Below are 21624 nucleotides of genomic sequence, written 5' to 3'. Positions count from 1 at the left end.
AATATAGTTTACACAGTGATCTGTAACACACACACACACACACCTAAATACATAAACAGATACATGTATATATAATTTTTAAAATGTTTCCCAATAGGGAGCTTAATTTTACTTTGAAGAATACATACTAGTATTTTTCACATTGATGCCTAATGCTTCCAACTCACAGTGCTCACCTTCCCTGGTGCAATGCACTCTGATATTCTCTTTTTATTTTTTTTTAATATTCTGACTTAAAAAGTTATTTATTCAAGGCATATGAACATTAACTGAATTACTAAAGGTTTTAAAAAATAGATATATTACAAAAATAAATTTTAATAATTGTAATGTATAATAACAATTACATATAATAACAACTGAAGCAAAATAAACTTTCTATAATTACCTCAACAAGCCAACAGCAAGGTATGGTAAAAGCTAAATATTATCAACCACTTTGAAGTCTTACATTAAATTCAATTGTATATATGCAATTTTAAAACAATTTTTTTCACTACATATTTAAATACACTATTATTTGAATAACCCATACTTCAAACAACATGAACATAAATAAATCAAAATATATTTATATAAAAGGCAAAAATCATTAAGTAGAAAACAGCCTTTAAAGTTATCATATTTAAACATTGAAAATAACCCAACAAAATACCTTAGTTCTTTTTTTTTCTTTCCACCATGACTAGACGTTTGAACTGCATGAATCCACTTATACATGGATGTTTTTCAATTGATCTACACAGTTCAATTGACCTTCACAGTTCAAACCTGTGTTGTTCAAGGATCAACTCCGTGATGGGGGATCCATGGAGGCGGAGGTCCGACTATAGTTAACACATGGGACTTCAGAGTCCCTAATCCCAGTCATTTTCACGGGTCAACTGTATATTGTTATAATTGTTCTATTTTATTATTAGTTATTGTTGTTAATTTCTTACTGTGCCTAATTTCTAAATTAAACCTTATCATCGGTATGTATGTATAGGAAGAAACATAGCAGTACTATCTGTGATTTCAGGCATCTACTGGGGGTCTTGGAACATATCTCCCATGTGTACTACTGAACACTCACAAAGTACACACACACACACACACACACACACACACACAAATATATATTTGATTTATCTTAGAGTAGAAATGAGCAAAGGTTTTCTGTAAAGGACCAGATAGTAAAAATTTCAGGTACTGGAGGTCATATTATTGGTCTCTGTTGTTCTAATTTAATTCCTTCTGTTGTAGCAAAAATAAACAAATGGTCATGCCTAAGTTCTAATAAAAACTTATTTACAAAAATAGGCCTGGGGGTAGAGTCGGCTTGTGAATTGTAGTTTGCCATCTCCTGTATGAGACTATTCCTGAATTGGGTTAGCCTCACTCTCTCCCTTGGGTGTAACCAGGTGAGAAAATCTTTACTGTTATATACTGTGGACATTTAGGAATGCATTTTTTTCATGGGCAAAGTATTTGCAGTGTTGTTGTTCTTCCTAGAACTGCAGTTCCCATTTCTAAAGAACATCTTTGGATCTCAGAGGTAAATGAGTCTATAGATAATATCTGATAAGTTCCTACAATGCTGTTGAGCTGTAGAATCTGATATACATACTCCACAGTCCACTGTTCAAAAACAGGCATGTAAATGTGTTAAACTGCTAAACCATATTATTTTACAATCTGAAAGCTTTAGAAATGTTATAATCTATATATTTTTACTTGTTTTACCTGTATAAACAAGTACATAGGCAACTGATAGAAATTATAGTATTTTTACTTCTAGAATGCTTTTTATTAGGAACTATTCAAGAAAAATAGCCCTGAGTAATAAATATTGCCAAAGCATCATATTATATATTACATTCTTCTTAAGTTTATGTTTTTTTGTCTATTCAGTGAACATTTAATAGAAAACTACTAGTATCAAGTACCAGATAGATGGTAGGATGCAATTATAAACAACACACAATCTGCATCCTGAAGGAAACCACAGTCCAGGGTGGCTATTAGAGTCTTTGCATAGTCTTCAGTTTTTATTTTTCAACATTCTTGGTATCTCTCCAGTTGAGTGCTCAAAGGAATTTTATGACCAAGTTAAAATGACTCTGAGAACAATCGACTTTACTCACTGAAATGTCAGTATTTTCTAGAGACCTCCTCGCTTGTATATCCTCAGTGATGCTTAACTATGCCCACGAAATAGTCACTATTACTGCTCATCTTCAAATGCTTGAAAGAAGAGTAGATTCTGAGGCTAATCTTTGGTTTGTTTGTTTGTTTGTTTGTTGTATCCTCACCCGAGGACATTTTCTCATTTTTTGTTCAATAGAGTGAGAAGGAGAGAGAGAGAGAAAGACATTGATGTGAAAGGGACACATCGAATGATTGCCACCCGCACAACCCAACCCCGGCCGGGGACAAACTGCAACCAAGGTACGTGCCCTTAGCGGGAACCGAACCCGGGTCTCTCTGGACCGCAGGCCGATGCTCCAACCACTGAGCCAAACCGGCCAGGGCTCTGAGGCTAATCTTTGAATAATAACTCTATTTGGCTTTGATGGATGCCTCCAATACTACTGGCGGAAGAGCCAGGTATCAGCAGTTAAGCTCTGTGTCAGAAACCCTGGAAGTTCTACAGTGAAGTCCCTCTGAGTAAATGTATTGTCCTCATTATTGCTAGAGTTTCACTTAGAGCCCCTACATTCTCCTGATTCTTTCTAGACTTTTGCCAATCAATCCAAGTAGTTTCCTTATAATAAGAGTACATATATTCTCCTCTTCAGCTGAAACTCAGTAAAGAATGTCCCACAGCATAACTACTTGCATCCTCATGGTTGTGACTCTTTGGTGGTTCAGCTTCTTCTATATACAGCAGTGTTCAGTGTTTCTTCGGGCATATTTTTGAGGTCAAGATGGATTCCCCAAACATCTGCCTAGTTCCACAGCCAGCGACCCTACCACAACTGCCTTCCTCCCTGACTCCAGTACTTGAAAAGTTTGTGATAAATTCAGATACTGCTGCAGAAACAACCCGCTCTAAAGAAGCCTCCATAAGACATGATTGTATATTTTTAAATCCAAATTTAGAAATCCCCTATACCTATGAACGTTATAAATGCAAACAGATATATGGGGATTTGTTTCATTCTAATCTTAAAAACCCAATACAACTATTTACTTTTGGAAAGTATGAGTCTTCACTCACGAAGAGTATCACAGCTCTCTGGTTCTTGTCCAGGTAGGGTCAATTTACACCTTATATGTATGACAGTCATTATTCACTGATGAGAGTCAAAGTCACTATATCAAAAGCTTCCAGTTAGGATATAAAAAGCTCCAAAGAATATAATCCGTACCTTAACATTAGTAAAACACTGAACAAGCTACGAAACCATAACTTTTTTTGAGCACATCAGACAGGTAAGTTTGTGAAACAATTAAATAACCTGAATTCCAAAAAGGAAAAAAAGTCTTCCAAGGACAGACAAAACAAAAAAAGAGTTGCACCTTTGGCAGAACATGGGAGACATCAATGTCTATCATACAAGCAGGTCAGAAACAACCTGTTTTTGTTTTTGTTTTTTAAGTAATGGCCCTGCCTGTGTGGCTCGGTTGGTTGAGTGTAGTCCCATACACCAAGAGGTTGATAGACTGATTCTCGGTCATGGCAAATGCCAGGGTTGCAGGCTCAACCCCAAACAGGGAGCATGCAGGAGGCAGCTGATCAATGTTTCTCTCACACTGATGTTTCTGTCTCTCTCTCCCCTTTCCTTACTCTCTCTCTAAAAATCAATTTAAAAAATATTTAAAAACAAAGAATGTATTGTGAAAGGCCAAGTGTGGGCTAAGATATTATTTTAGGATTAATAGAGGCACCAGACCTAAGTAAGGTTTGTATCCATTTGCAAGATCCTTTCCATGGGCCCCCATTGTATACTCAGAAAAAAGACTAAGGGTGGGTCAGAAAAGTTTGGTAGTAGAATGAGTCTACAGATAATATCTGATAAGATCCTACAATTCTACGTGGCTCCTGAGCTGTAGCACTATCAAACTCAAAGATGATCCAGATGTTGAAATGACTAGATAAGGGTTTTGAAATTGCTATAATTAATATATTTTTAAAATAGCAAAAAAGGTTGAGAAAGTGCATGATCACATGGAGAACATCAAAAAAGAGATGAGAACAAAAGAAAAAGTTAGATAAGAAATAAGAAACATGATATCAGGAATAAAACAATTCCTCTAATGACCTCATTAGGAGACTCAACAAAAGAGAGAGGAAAAAATGAATTTGAAGATAGGTTAATATAAATTACCCAATTAAAGAATAAAGAGAAAAAGGAGTGAGAAAAATAAAATAAATCTGAAAATCCATGAACCACATCAGAAGGTCTAAGATAACTATAATGTTTAATTATAGATAGATAAGAGAAAATGAATAGGTTAGGAAATATATTTGAAAAGATAATGTGGAAAGTTATTTAAAAATAAAGAAGACCTCAAGCCACAAATTCAGGAAACTCTAGGAATCTAATCAAAATAAATTTTCAAAAAAGAAGAAGAAAAGAAAGAAAGAAAGAAAAAGGCATGTCATAGCTAGCCAAACATACAAACACCAAAAACAAAAAAAATTCTGAAGGCAAAGAGGAGAAAGATGGATCACACAGAGAAAAACAAAAATAAAAAATTGTAGACTTTTTGTCAGAAAACATGCAAGTCAGAAGAAAATCAAGCATTATTTTTAAAATATCAAAAGAAAAAAACACCAACCAAGAATTTGATACCCAGCCAAAATATATTTTTTCTCAAAATGCAGGCAAAATAAAGTCTATCAGACAAACAAATCTTGAGAGAATTCACTTATAGCAGAATTATACTCTAAGAAATACTAAGGGAAGCCCTTCAGGCAGAAGAAATATAATACAAAATAGAAACTCAATCTGTAAACAAAGAAATCAGAAATAGTATATAAAGGAAAATATAAAATAAAGCTTTTAAAATTTTCTATGGCTTTTACATATTATTTCCAATCTTGTTTAGTTATTTACTAAATCTATTTATAACCCATTTAAAAGTAAAATATATTTTAAAAGTTCAAAAGTGAAGAAAGAATTGTTATATACCATATATGAAATGGCACAATTTTTTACTCTACAACAAAAGGTACATTTGCATACATACTGAGTGTTGCTGTATGAGACGGTGAAGGAGCTTTTGAAAAGAAGTTCAGGTACTTTTATGCAAAGGTTAGCTAAACTGGCTTATTTATGTCTATGGTAACAGTTTTCTCCCTTAATCTGAAAGTTAAAAATGTATTTAAAGCTGTATAATATAAGCCTTAGAACAACAACTAAAAACTTAAAAACAGGTGTAACTATCAAGCTAATGGTGGAGGTTAAATCATAAAATAATTAAAAGAAAAGAAGGCAGAAAAGGAGAGAAAATAAAAAAAATAATAGATAAAATAAAAAATAGTTTTCAAAATGGTAATTTAGCCCAACCATATCAATGAGTACGTTAAAGGAAATGGTATAAACATTCCAATTAAATGGCAGAAAATCTTAAAACTAAGCAAAATAGAAATATATTTTGCTTCTATAAAAAACCTTTAAGCATAAAGACATAGATAGGCAAATAACAAAATAACTGAAAGGACTGACATGCTGTCAGTGATTTTTAAAAAGCTGGTAAGCTAGCTTCATGTCTGACAAAGTAGCGTTCAAACCAAGGAATATTGCCAGGTATTGCAGAGGCATACCGCCAGTGGTAAAGAGGTCAATTCACTAAGAAGACCTAAAAATGCTAAATCAGCATACATCTAAAAAACAAAACAAAACCTTCAAATCACATAAAGTAAAAACCATAGAACTGACAGGAGAAATAAACAAAGCCAAAATTATAGTTGGAGACTTTAAAACTCCTTTCTGAGTAATTGATAGAACAAGTAGACAGAAAAGCAACAAGGATATAGAAGAATTCAACACTATCAACCTACTTTACCCAGTGGACAGTTATAGAACACTATACCCAACAACAACATAAGATACTATTTTCAAGTGCACAAGGAACATTCACTGAAATAGACCATATTCTGGGCTATAAAACACCAACAAATGTAAAACATTTGAAATGACCAAAATAGAATTAAACAGGAAATTAAAAAGAAAAAGTTAAACCATAAATTAGCAAAATAAATAAAAACCCACAAGCATACATACAAGAAGAAATCACAAGAGAAACTAGAAAATATTACCCGTGAAGTCACATGTCAAATATTGGTAAATGCAGCTAAAATGGGACTTTGGAGGAAATGTATAGTACCATCAATAATACAAGTGATGGCCTTAAGAAACTAGAATAAGAGTCAATTAAAGCCAAAATAAGCAAAAGGAACGAATACCAAATGTGAGAGAAAAAAAAATGAAATTAAAAACAGAAAAGACTATAAAATAGTCAGTAGTTTTATTTATTAAAAGATACATAAAATTATTAAATCTATATACTGACTAAGAAAAATGATTATAAATACAAATGAACAATATTAGATGTGAAAGAACTTAGATATAGTAATTAAACTTTAAGGGAGATCAAGAACTTCATATACATAAATTTGCTAACTAATAAAATGGCAAACACCCTGAAAGACAAAAACCAATAAACTCATTTAGAAAGAAATATGTATCCTTGAGAGTTTTATATTTATTGAAGAAATTTAATTACAATTTAAAAACCTTTCAAAATAGAAAACGCCATTGCCACAATGGTTTCACTGGTAAATTCTACCAAACATTTAGAGAAAAGTAATATCAATCCTACATATATTCTTCCAGAAAGTAAAAGAGAACAAATTTCTCAACTCGTTTTTGAGGCCAGAATACCTTGACAAAGATACTACAACACACAAAACAAAACAAAACTAAAGATGTTGCAACAAAAGAAAATCATAAACCAATACCCTCTTTAATATAAATGCATAATCCTTAAAATAGTAAACTAAACCCAGCAATAGGTAAAAAGAATGACCAAGTGGGGTGTATCCCAGAGGGCAAGCAAAGTTCAACATTTGAAAGTCACTAAATACAATTCACCATCATCAACAGACTAAAGAAGAAAAATCACATAATTATTTCAGTAGATTTTTAAAATGCTGTTAACAAAATTCAATATCCATTAATTATGAAAATCCACAACACAATAGAAATATAATTTCTTCAATCTGATAAGATGAATCTATGAAACAACTATAGCTAATACCATTTGCAATGGTGAGTTTTATTACTCTCTTATTAAAATTGAGAAAATACTTTGGCTATTCCTATTTGACGCTGTATTTTCCAAATGGACATATCAAGAAAAAGTGTACTTTATTGAAAATATGAAATAACAGACTTAAAAAGGAAAATATTAATCAGGTTCTCACAAGAAACCTCTCAGGAGAATGACTCAAACATTAGTGCTAAGGGAACATGGGAGGTAGAAGTTGGTAATGAGGTGGTTGGTATCCCCACTTAGTTAGTCTTACAATTCAGGTGAGTATAAATAAAAGCCGCATGATCCCTCTCTCTGTGTAAAGAAAAAGTGACCCACACTTCAAAGTGTCTACTGTAAGTCTTAGCCTAAAGTTCAAGGGTTATGCTGAAAATGAGACAAAATTTTTGTAAGAAAATTATTGATAGGAATTAAATCATTCTATCTTACAGATCCAGAAATTATCAGAATCACCTCCAAATCTAAATGTCTAAAGAGTTTGATATATATATCATTGATGTCATTTTTTTCTCCACTTGGATAATATTGAAACCTACTCCAATCTCCCATACTTGCTTGAATGAAACAAATGCGATGAACAGTTATTTTTTTTCTTTTTCGACAAGAGAAGCAAATCTCTTACAGAGTCAACCATTGATAGGACAACATCCATACAGAAACCATTTCAGTTTTTCCTAAATAAAACCGTTGTTTCTAGATTTGAAGAAGTCCAAGTGCTAAATTTACTCCGGCACTTGTTTGTTGTAGGCAATTCTTTGCAGCAGAAAAAGCTTTTCCATAAATTTTACCATCGTTTCAAAGCCTTACAATGCTACATGATACCATTTATTGGTGAAATCTGTTGGCTCATCACCCTACATAGAAACCTGTTTTTCAGTATATAACACAAAACCTCTTCAGTATGATGTGACGTGTTATCAACATTTCAACTCGCTTCACTGTCTGAGACTGGAGCCTTCAATTTCTCATATTGCATCCTGTCCAAACATTTTACTTACTATAATTTTACATGCTGACATTATTAGTTTCTCACCAGCTGTATGATTTTTTTCCTCTTCTGGGCAATAAGTTCAGTTGCTATATAACTCAATTCCTGAGGCTTTGAACTGAACCTGGCATTTTAAAAACAAAACTTTATTCTATTTTATGAATATAATCACTATTTGCCCTGGCTAGTGTGGCTCAGTTGTTGGGCATTATCCCATGCACTGAAAGTTTACCAGTTCGATTCCGGGCTGTGGACTTCATCCCCAGTAGGTGGTGTGCAGAAGGCAGCTGATCTATGTTTCTCTCTCACATTGATGTTTCTCTCTCTCTTTCCCTCTCCCTTCTTCTCTCTAAAAATCAATAAAAAATATGAGCAAAACAAAAAGTATATACAAAAACATGTATTTGTTCATTGGTAAGGGTACGGAAAGCCTGGAAACAGTACCTATCCATACAAGATGGGATAAGTGAATTAAAGCATATGCAGAAAATGGAATATAGAAAAGATGTTAAAAGTGTGATTTAAATGCAGACTTAGAAATGTAAACTAATCTCCATCATATATTATTGATGAAAAATATACTTCTATATACCCATATAGTATATAGACATATTTATTGTTAGAAAATCTTCTTTATTGTTAGAAAATATATTCCATATACCTACATAGTATATGGGCTTGTTTATTGTTAGAAAATCTTTCCATGGATACATATAAACTGGCAATACTGTTTGCCTCTAGAGAAGGGAACAAGATAAATGATTACTAAATGTAGGAAGAGACATCCCACAATAGACAATTTTGCACTTCTGTAACACATATATATTTTTAAATAAATGTAATAGAGAAAAATGGAAATATAAAAACATTTTTAAAGACTACTTTGATTCTAATTTATTTAAAGAGCATCCATGTGATATGCTTGGGGAATGAAGGTAACAATGTATACCCTCTGTAAAATAGATACATTTATAATGACACATCCAGATACCTTTTTTTGGGGGGGTGGAGTATAAACTATGCACAGGCATATATACTCCACAGATGCTTTCTGCATGATTCGAGATTCCCAACAAGTCAAAGGAATACAAAATGATGAGAGCCGCAATATTGATTCTCACACCAGCATACATATTATTTCACCATGGCCTCACCTGAGGCCATTTTTTGATATTTTGTTCAGATAGAGTGGGAGGGAGAGAGGGAGGAAAGGAGAGAGAGAGAGAGAGAGAGAGAGAGAGAGAGAGAGAGAGAGAAATATCAACGTGAAAGGAACACATCGAGTGGTTGCCACCCGCACGACCAACCAGGGCCGGGGACAAACTGCAGCTGAGGTGAGTGCCTTTAGCGGGAACTGAACCAGGGTCTCTCTGGACCGCAGGCCGATGCTCTAACCGCTGAGCCAAACCAGCCAAGGCCAGATACCTTTCTATCAATAATGTATGTATGAAAAGCTGGTTTAAAGGATGGCTATGGTTTGGGGACATTTTTTTCCATCCTTCGTGCAAGGCAACCAAACACACGCCGAGGTAGCATTTGCTCGCACTCACCTTCGCCAGGCCATGAGGAGACAGGCCCAGCACAGGTGCAGTGTCAGGACTCCTCTCAGCACCCTTACCTATTTGTTGTGGCTTGTATGCCTACAGCAATTAGAATAAACTTTGGAATATAACAGATTTCAGTTTAAATCTAGCTTCACAATTTATAAGTTGTATGATACTGGTTAATTTACTTCTTGTGGAAAGTAAAATCACTCAGAAAGCGTTTACAGTAGCAGTTGGCATATATATTCAATTAATACTTTTTATTATTATTATTATTATTATTATTATTATTATTATTGAATCTTTGCTATTGTCACTGTTATTGGTGACTGATTCTGGTCTAGCACCCAGCCTTTAGTACAAAATTCTAAAGTTACCTGGCATTTTATAGCAGTCTGAATGAACTGATAAGTGAGGACACTATTAAGTAAAAAGTTAATGTCCTGCCCTGAAATACTAATAGCAGTTGGGGGAAAATAAATTGCAAACTATGTAAGGAACAAAATGAACTCATTTGATAACAACAGGCTAGTCCTTCTGTCTTTGTGTAATTTCTAATCAAAATTAAAAACTCGGTTGTCAGTAGTTTTGTGAGCACCTTCAGGGAACTGACAATTAACAATGTTCTGCATCATGCTATAATCTTACAGGCAAAATACTATATTGTAAAAATGTTTCACCATTTTGGTCAAACGTCTGTTTGTTTATCTTAATGACTGGAGAGATTTGCCACTGCACCCTAAAAGCATTTGACATTCGGTCCCTTGCAGGTGGGTGCAATGTGTATCCCTACAATGTTAGATTTCTTGACATCTAACTAAAGCAAGCACTTCATAAATATTGGTTAAATAAATGGAAAAGTCAGGTAGTCAAGCTACAGGAAGTTTCCATGCTTCTCTGAGGATTGGAGTATCGATCAATAAGTCTGAAGTGGACTAAATATGGGACTGAGTCCTCATGTGGCCCAGATTCATTCAGCTGCACATGTTTCTGCCTTTAAATTGTGGTCAAATCAAAATCTATCTGCTATATGGTGAAATAATATGTATGCTGGTGTGAGAATCAATATTGCGGCTCTCATCATTTTGTATTCCTTTGACTTGTTGGGGATCCCAAAGAGTGAGGTGCTCTATCAAATCATGCAGAAGCCTCTGCGGAGTATCTATGCCTGTGCATAGTTTATACTCCACCACCTTAAAAAAACAGTCTCTGAGACCTGAGGGAGAAAAGACACTCATACCCAGCCAGGTCTTTGGCAACGTCCCACTGGTTTGGTTCTGGTAAAGAAGTGAAGTCGTCTTTTATCTCCCTATTTTGTGTTTCACAGTTACATAGTATTTGACAAATTTTCCAGGGTTGCAATTGAGCATTCATTTGTTTAAATGATTGATTATTTGCTTCTTTCACCAGGGTCTAAGATCCATGACGGCAGGGACTCTTCAGATGAAATAAATATTATTTCTTTATGGCATCCCCAGTGCCCAGAAGAGACTTTGGCAATCGATAGATCAACAGATATTTTTAATGCATAAATGAATGAAAATGTGTATGTTTTTTTTCCCATTATATTTATGGGTGTTAAGAATAGCTGGACTGAGCATATATTCACAATACCTTGACCAAGGTTAAATATACAAAGTTGATAGTTACTAGCAGGGTATGTGCTCTGACAGCCTGTGGAGCATAGACTAGGAAGCAGATATAATGTGGCCTAATTAGCTTCTGCTATTTCCAATTCATTTAACTGATCCAGTTGAAAATACAGTCCATGTGAGAAGAGAATTTTGAAACCTGAAACTATCAGGTTTCTCCAATTGTCCAGTAGATATTCTTTATAGTCTTTGTATCAAGTAACTTTTGCTTTTGATGTCTGTGCCTCAAAGTAGACCACCACCGCCGCCAGTCCTTTCTTTCAGTCTCATAGGTTGAAATCTTTTGACTCACTTGAATCTTACTTTAAAAGCTGAGTGATCTTTACTGTGGGCCTTCTCTGATCTCTTTTGTGACACACTGATAACCTACTTTTACCAATCTACATGCAAAGAATTGAATACATTTGTTGAATAAAATTGAAAAATGAAGATAAGAAAATGGTAAGAGGACTTACAAGCAATCTAATTCCACTCTCATTATTAAAGGGGAGGAAACTCAGTCAGTGTCCCAGATGAAGTTTGCGGCAGAGGTTGTCAATAACTCCTATCTTTATACCCGGAAAGAACCCCCCCACCCCAATAGCCAGCTTTTTACTCTCACAATTCCCAGTCATAAATCATTTTAAAAGCATTTAAAGCAAATATTTGCCATTAACTTAGGCAAACATATACCCTCCCAGAACCATGGCTACTATGAACAAAGCAGAGTAAGCTCTGAACTGAGGGACTGCTGGTTTGGAGATGCTATTTCACATCGCACTTGCCAAACTAACACCCAAGCTACTGACGGAGTTCCAAAGTGAACAACCTCCTGGAGCTATTTTCATTTTGCACATTGTGCAGAATTTTGTTGGTAACAGTCATTTTATTTATTTCCCTATGATTGTCACTTTGTAACCCATAAAATGTATAACATATTCAAAAACTTTACAGGTGATTTTAGTCATTCCAAAAGGAGGGTTTGAATACACAACATATCCTCCCCAAACTTTATTAAATACCTTTTTGTCTCAATATTTATCTTTGCCAAAGTTATTATTATTATCTTTCTCTTTCATAAACACACACACACACACACATACAACAAAAACAACACCATATAGAAGAAAATATGGTAAACTGTAAACAGTAATTGATTTTGGTGATAGATGATTATTTTACTGCGTAATATGATTTTCTAAAATGTCTATAATATAATTTTCCCTTTTTAAATGAGTTAAAATATTTGTTTTTAAAAGTTAACTGGTTAAACGAGATGTATCAATGTCCATAAAATGTTGATGTGTTTGTGAGAAAGGCCATAGTAAGTCATTCTATAGTATTTGGACACTGTGTGTTTAGTTTTCCACCCTTTTTACATTTTATTAATAGCCATATCAATACTTGCCTTGTAACTGCTTAGGCAAAACAAATATATTTTCAAGAGCATCATGACAAATCACTTGTATCTATCTCATACCTAAAATTATCTTTCCTCTTATCTCTGGGAATGCCTAAAATTTCCATCATTATGAAATAGGTTCTTTGGAAATGCCCCTGGGAGAAATAAATCTTTTCTTTCCGAGAAGCTAATACTTTTCAAGATAGCTCAGTGATTCTCAACCAGGATGATGTTGCCTTTCAGGGATCATTTGTCAGTGTCTGGTGATGAGATGTTTGGTATTGCCATGACTGGAGAGGGACACTACTAGCATGTGGTGAGTAGAATCTAAGGATGCTGCTAAACACCATACAATACACAGAATATCCTCTCCCCGCCCCCATACCCTCCAAAAGCATGATCTAGACCAAAACATCAAAAGATCAGGCAACAGAAACAAAGGAAAAAATGAGCACATAGGACTACATTAAACTAAAAAGCTCCTGCACAGCAAAAGAAACAACCATCAAAATTGAAAGGCAACCCACTGTATGGGAGAACATCATTGCCAATGATACATCAGTTAAGGGGTTAATTTCCAAAATATATAGAGTACTCATACAACTCAACAAAAGGAAGACAAATAACCCAATTAAAAAATGGACAGAGGAGCTGAATAGACACCTCTCCAAATAGGACACACAAATGGCCAAGAGGCATATGAAGAAATGCTCAACATCACTAATTATCAGAGAGATGCAAATTACAACAACAATGAGGTATCACCTCACACCTGTCAGAATGACCACCATCAACAAATCATCAAACAAGTGTTGGCAAGGGTGTGGAGAAAAGGGGACTCTGATACACTGGTGGAATGCAGACTGGTGCAGTCAGTATGGAAAACAATATGGTGCTACCTCAAAAAATTAAAAATTGAACTTCCATTTGACCCAGTGATCCCTAGGAATATACCCTAAGAAGCCTGAAACACCAATCAGAAAGAATATATGTACCCCCATGATCATAACAGCACTATTTACAATAGCTAAGATCTGGAAACAGCCCAAGTGTCCACCAGTAGATGAATGGATAAAAAAGCTGTGGTACACATACACAATGGAGTACTATGCAGCTGTAAGAAAGAAAGATCTCTTATCCTTTGAGATGACATGGAGGAACCTGGAAAGTATTATCCTAAGCGAAACAAGCCAAGCAGAAAAAGATAAATACCACATGATCTTACTTATATATAGAATATAATGAATGTAACAGTCTGAGGAATAGGGTAGACCCAGAAACACAGAAGTAGGGTACAGACTGACAACCCTCAGAAGAAGGGGTGGTGGGGAGTGGGAATAGATAAACCACAGAACTTACGTGCATGTATGCATAACCAATGGACATGGACAACAAAGCCAGGGATGGGGAAGAGGGTGTCAATGGGGTAAAAAAGGAGAAATATCTGTAACAAAAATTAAATTAAATTTTTTTTAAAAAAAGCTCAAATATTAAGAAACCCTGAGTTATCTTAATTTATGGCTATGAAAAATATTCTTCCATGAGACATGGACCAGGGTTCTAGTCCAAAGATGCTAAAAAAGACTAAAATGCAGAGTAGAAAGGGAAAACAAGACTCAGGAAGGCAGACCTTGATTTAAAATCCAGATTTTTCCTTCCACAAACCAGAAATGTGACTTGGTATGAATTACCCAAGCCTCATTTTCGCACCTGTTAAGTGGGAATAATAATTATATTTTTTCTCATAATGAGGCTTGTGAAAAAAATAAGGATCTGTAAAAATTCTGGAAATCACAGTCACAACTACAGTTAGTGAGCTTGCGATGAATAGTGATGGTGGTGGTGGTGGTGGTGGTGATGATACTGAATGTATCATGATGATAATAATGGTGATGATGGTGATGGTGATGATTCTCACCATGCCTTCCCGGTGCTAATTTTTACACCAATGTGGATTGTAGACCATCAATCTGCAATCATTAAGATGACAAGCTTGCTTTGTTTTTAATTTCTCAAAAATTAAATTTATTCAATTGGTTAATGTTTTTGTTGTAGGACTATAAAGAGAATTTGCTTGTAACTAAAGAGAAGAATCACCAATGAGCAACCAAAAGAACTCTGTAGAGAGAAAAAAAAAACTGTGAGGATCCATCGGAAAGTAGACGCATACTGAGCCTATGACTCAGTATCAGATATTTCCAGTGGAAAATAATTCTACCAGAAAACATTGCTAAAGTAACAACAGCAATGGTGAATGTCCTTCTAAAATAGGAATTAAGTGGAGATAGAAAACAGAGCTTCAGTAGAGTTTTCAAAGCAAGTTACAATTAAAAAGGAAAATCAACTCCCCATCCTTAAGATGGTCATTGGACTAATAAGTAAGCTTCATGACTTTGCACAACCATTTCAGAACCTTAAGTGTGTTAAAGAACACTGCAGTTTTCACAATGAGATTCCTTTGGCCTCTTGCAATATACTTTTTGATAGGAGTTCATTTTTCTAATCTTGTGGATTCTCATGTGAAGTGCAATGAGCTTGTCACTTAATGATGACCAGTGGGAGAAATTCAAGAAAAGTAATAGATTGAGCCAACTCTCCCTTGTCAGTCATCCATATTTTCTTTCAATATCTGCCTACTCAATTCCACCTCCAACTTGAAGGCTCAATAGCCTTTCTTTCTTTGTTGGTGCTGCAGTGTCCAGATACGCAAATCAACAAAGGTCAGGTCCATTTACATAACAAAATGGAAGTGTTTATACTGCAGACTTTATCATTTCATCATGCTAGTCCACCTCACTTGAGCTGCCCATCTTACACTCGTCCGTCTATCTAAAATTTCTCCAGGTTTAAGGTCTAGCACAAGTACTTCCTCTATTCCTTACCTAAACTATTGCTACATGGGCTGACTTTGCTCTTTCACACAGTATACCACACATAATGACATTCCTGGGCTGTAGTGGTTGTGTATCCTGACAGCACACAGGCTCTTAAACCATATTGCCTGGGTTAAAAGTTCAGCTTTGAGATGATTAAGGACACTTATTGGATATACATATCTGGGCAAATTACTTAAATGTTTTTTGCCTTGGTTTTGCCCTCAGCTGTGAATGGGGATAATGGTAGCATTGATCTCACGATGTATAAAGGATTTTTAAATGCCTGACACATAGAAAGAAACCAATTGTTAGCTTTTATTCCACTAAGTTGATTATTCTACTGAGTTTGTGTTTGTTTGTTTTTCTCTCCAATTGGGTTGTAAGCCCTTTACGGACAAGGAGAGCAGAAGCTATAGTGTGAAAAGGCCTAGACTCTGAACCCATTGGTTACATAAAACCCAGTTTCCTCTCTATTCTTGTCATTTCAAGATCATTAACAGAATAAAGGCAGGTAACAATTGTTAACTGGTTATTCAGCATATTATATGTAGGTCATGATAGGAGCTTAAGAAATTTACTTATAAAGAGTTTTTAAATTACGCCCAGCCAGTGTTGCTCAGTGGTTGAGTGTCGACCCATGCACCAAGAGGTCGCTGGTTTGACTCCCGGTCAGGGCACATGCCCAGGTTGTGGGTCCAATCCCCAGTGGAGGGCATGCAGGAGGCAGCCAATCTATGTTCTCTTTCATTGATGTTTCTCTCTCTCTCTCTCTCTCTCTCTCTCTCTCTCTCTCTCTCTCTCCTTCTCCTTTCCTTTCTTTCTAAAGTCAATAAAGAAAAAAAATTTTTTTAAGTTTTTAAGTTATCTTTCATTGAATGCTGCTTGATGTGGGATATGAGCTCATATGCATTGTAACATTAACCTCCTAATTTTCACATTCATATTATGGAAGAGATACCATTTTATCTCTATGTTACAGAGGTTGAAACTGAGTTTCCAGGATGTCTAGAATTTAAGATCACATAGCTCAGGGGGCAAAGCTAAGAGTTAGTATATGAAATTTCAAAGACATTCTTTCTAAACTCTCCTATCAGGTCTTCCCTTCTCACTCATACACTGTTGATGGGAATGCAGACTGATGCAGCCACTATGGAAAACAGTATGGAGGTTCCTCAAAAATTAAAAATGAAACAGCCTTATGACTCAGTGATTTCAGTTCTGAGTATATATCTGAAGAAATGCAAAACATGAATTTGAAAGAATAATGAACCCCTAGGTTCATTGCAGTATTATTTACAGTAGCCAAGGTATAGAAGCAACCCAAGGGCCCATCAATAGACAAGTGGATAAAGAAGTTGTGATGTATTTATATTACTCAGCCATAAAAAAAATTAAATCTTACCATTTGTGACAATATAAATGGACCTAGAGAGTATTATGTTAAGTGAAATAAGTCAGAGAAAGGCAAATACCATATGATTTCACTTATATGTGGACTCTAAAGACCAAAATAAAGGAACAAACAAAATAGAAACAGACTCATAGATACAGAGATCAGACTGATGGTTGCCACAGGGCAGGAGGGTAGAGGACTGGGTGAAAAAGGTGAAGGGATTAAGAAGTACAAATCGGTAATTACAAAATAGTCACAGAGATGTAAAATACAGCTTATAGTCAATAATATTGTCATAACTGTGTATGGTGTCAGGAGGGTATTTGAAATATTGAGGGGACCACTTTGTAAATATATGGTTGTCTAACCACTATGCTGTACAACTAGAACTAGTAAAAAATAATAATGAATGTAAATTGTAATTGAAAATTGAAAAATAATATTAAAAAAGATCCTCCCCCCCGCCCTGGCCGGTTTGGCTCAGCGGTTAGAGCGTCGGCCTGCGGTCCCGAGAGACCCGGGTTCGGTTCCCGCTAGGGGCATGTACCTCAGTTGCAGTTTGTCCCCGGCCCTGGTTGGTCGTGCGGGTGGCAGCCACTCGATGTGTCCCTTCACGTCGATGTTTCTCTCTCTCTCTCTTCCTCTCTCTCCCTCCCTCTCTATCTGAACAAAAAAGTGTCCTCGGGTGAGGATTAAAAAAAAAAAAAAAAAAAGATCCCCCTACTTTCTCTTTATATACTTGCATTGAGTACATCAGATGTTGAATAAATGTTTATGAATGATTATTATGAAAGTGTTATTATTTACTATAATATTCAGCAATCCAGAGCTTATACATACTATTTTGGCATATTATTTTTAATATTTGAAAATTCACTGAAAACAAGCTGCTTCTTCAGAGGCTTAATGTAGGTTTCCTCAAGTATGGAATGTTTTTTCCACATAAATATTCCTGGATAGTACCTACAGATTAAAAAACACTCGTGTAAAGTGAACATCTAAAGTTATCTGTCTTATTGGAAGGAACCTTTTGAAAGAGACATAATGTATCAAAAAACATAAGGAAAATGAGAAAAAAACAATGGTTGCTTTGCTTAATGAGCAAGTCAAAAGTGTTTGACGTTATTCTTAATAGTAGTCAGTAAAACTTAACTGAGAAAATTAATCCCATACTAACAGCATGCATGCAGGTCCTGCTCAAATAATAGCAGTATGATAGCATGGAGAACAGGCTTTAATCTGTGCTTTTGAATGTATTGGGTGGGTGAATTGCACAGACATTAAACATAAGTTATTTCTCAGTCAACTTTATTTTTCAGAAAAAAATTGGAAAATACAATATTATGTAAGTCCTATATAGCCTAAACTATCAAATAATAGTTTTCCAGTCTAACTGCTACTATAATCAATCATTCAATCAATATTTATTAGGCATCTACTACTTTGCATCAGGTACTTTGCTGTTCGTCTCTGAGGATACTAAACTGTAAATCAATGTAGTCCTTGTCCTCAGAGAGCTCAAGAACAGTGGGAGAAATCAGCAGATAAATGATATTTCAATTACAATGTGATGGAAGAAGTTCTATGTGACAAAGACTGCCGTGTGTAAAAAAGCCTATTTCATTCTCGTTCTGGGAATGTAGCTGGAGTACATTTCTTAGACTTCCTTGCAGTGAAGTGTGGTCATGTGACTGAGTTCTTGCCAATGGAATTTGAAAACAAATTATGTTTGACACTTCATGACCGGCCTGTAGAAACCATCCACAGGTGATAGATAGTCTCTCTCATTTCCTCCCCTGATGAGAAATAGAGAGAACTCTCAGGACCTCAAGATCGATAAGCTGAAAGCAGCATGCATCTCAGAAACTCTGCTCACCAGGCTATCTGTAAAATAATACTCACCGTGAATGCCTACCTGAGGAAGAAATGAGTATCTAATGTCTAAAGCCATTGCTATTTGGGGATTGTTCGTTATAACAGCCTATTCTCACAAATACATACTCTCTACAGAAAAGATGTGTACATGCGCCAAAAGCCCGAAAAAAAAGGAAGACATACTTCCTTCGGGGCCACTTAGGGCTGGTAACCCTCAAACTGGATCTGCAAGGCCACTTTTCCTTTACAGTGGACAAGTTAAAGGCACTTAGTGGCAGCCTCCACATCTCTTAAAAGTCTTACCCCGAATGAAACATGATTCTCTTTTGCTCTTTCTAAATGTGAACTAAGAGCTCTAGAACTAAGCACTGATACCTAAAAACTGGCTAATCAGAGGCATGACCTTGTGGGCTGCGGATGTTAAGAGAAGATTGATGCAGTCATGGTCTTCTGGATCGCCAGCCCCTCCCAGCAATTGCTTACGTGGGATGATTAGAGTCACTAACTGTAGGTTGTGATTTCTTCAGAAAAGAAACCACGTAGACACACAATCTGCTACTCTACGGTCTTCATCTTCAGAATTTACTATTCCAAGAATCTCTTGACATAAAGAGAATAATTGCCAAGAAATGTATTGGTTATTTTAGGAGCTTCATGAATGACACACCAACTCTTCTTAGAAAGCTCAAATGACAGTTTACATGCCACGTTTTTTTGTGTGTGTTTTTTTTTTGACCCCTCCTCCCCTCAGCTTCCTCACATTGCTATCCCCCAATCCTAAACAATTATAGCATGATTTTTACCTAAAGCTAATCAATCCCACTCATTGAAAAACCCACCTTAAAAACTATTAATAAATATCCTGATGACTTTCCCTTCCCCTCACTAAGAAGCCACTAAAACTATGAAGAGGGAATTTCTCTCTACTGCAACAAAAAATAAACAACTTTGTTTTATCACCAGGTTGTTTGGATGATCAGTTAGTTTCCTGGGGTTGCTGTAACAAATTACCCCAAAATGATTGGCTAAAAGAACAGAAATATATTTTCTCACACTTCTGGAGGCTAGAAGTCTTATGAGAAGGTGGCAGGGTCGTGCTCTTTCCGAAGGCTTAAGGATAATGTCCTTTCTTGACTCTTCTTAGGTCCTGGTAGTTGCCAGCAATTCATGGCACTCTTTGGCTTGTGGCAGCCACTTCAATCTCTGCCTCTGTCTTTTAATTTTTTCAATACATTTTTATTTCATTTTTTTAGAGAGAGAGAAACATCAGCTGGTTGCCTCTTGCATGAATCATGACCAGAGATCGAACTCACAACGCTGAGCATATGCCCTAACCGGGAATCAAACCGGTGGCCTTTCGGTGCATGGGACGACACTCAACCAACTGAGCCACACTGGCCAGGACTCTGACTCTGTCTTCACAGATCTTCCTTCTGTCTGTCTGTATCTCAACTTCTCTCTTCTTATAAGGACACTGGTCATTGGATTAGGACCTAATCCAGCATAACCTCATTTTAACTTGATTATGCCTATAAAGACTCTATTTATAAATAAGATTACATTCGCTGGTTCCAGGTAGATATGAATTTGAAAGGTGTGGTGGGGGGCACTCTTAAACCCAGTATTGACAATATTTTAGAAAGCCAGATTTGACTTCCCTCTTCTCCATATAAGGGTGACTAAAACATCTTTTACTGTAGATAGAACCTCTTGTTTTTAATTTAGAGTTAAAATTCAGATGCCACTGGAGAGAAATACTGGTGCTTAAATTTGCATTAAGCTGTAAATGACTGGCATTACAGTCTTTCCAGAAGGCGAGTTTTGCAGAGGAGGATGGTGCAGAGAGAACAAGAGGATAAAGCACGCCCAAGGGAATTCTGTAACTATCTCATACACACACACACACACACACACACATGTACACACAATGCCTTACAGATTTGGCCAAAAAAATTAATACTAATTCTAGGGCCAAGATTCTATCCTTTTTTAGCCTACTCTGCTGACTGAATTACTACCTTGAAAGATTGGTCATTTGGGACTAAGACAAGGTATTCTTTGAAGTCCAGCCTTTACACGTAAATACTTTGGAGAGAGATGACACATTGTACCAGAACCTGGCACCAAGAGGTCACCAGTTAGATTCCCGGTTTGTGGGAACATGCCCAGGTTGTGGGCCCAATCCCCAGTGTGGGGCATGCAGAAGGCGGCCAACTGATGTTCTCTCTCATTGATGTTTCTATCTCTCTCTCCCTCTCCCTTCCTCTTTATCAAAAAATAAATAAAGAAGAAAATAATTGTAAACAAAAACAGAAAGACATTGTACAACATTAACATCTTAAAAGGATTTTTAACAGATAACTGGTTATCAGAACCATCATATGTCAGAGGTGGGTTTAAAAGTATAGAAACCCCTAGCACAGCTTCTAAGCTTTCTAGGGAGAAAGTGCTGGAGGAGAAAACCCCCATCACTGAGACATAGGCAGGTATTCTTTAGAATTATAGTATCAAAAGGCAAATCAATAATTTATCAATACTTTTTGTATGTATTTGTCTAACCAATGCCTAGTGTTATCTTTATTCATTCCAAATCTTTCACTATTTCCAAAATTTTGCCATGAGCAGCAGTATTATCTATTGAATTTCTGA

Source organism: Molossus molossus, unplaced genomic scaffold (assembly GCF_014108415.1).
Source record: "Molossus molossus isolate mMolMol1 unplaced genomic scaffold, mMolMol1.p scaffold_m16_p_13, whole genome shotgun sequence".
NCBI classification, from domain to species: Eukaryota; Metazoa; Chordata; class Mammalia; order Chiroptera; family Molossidae; genus Molossus; species Molossus molossus.
The sequence above is the reverse complement of the archived record's forward strand: the minus strand, read 5'-3'. Positions refer to the sequence as shown.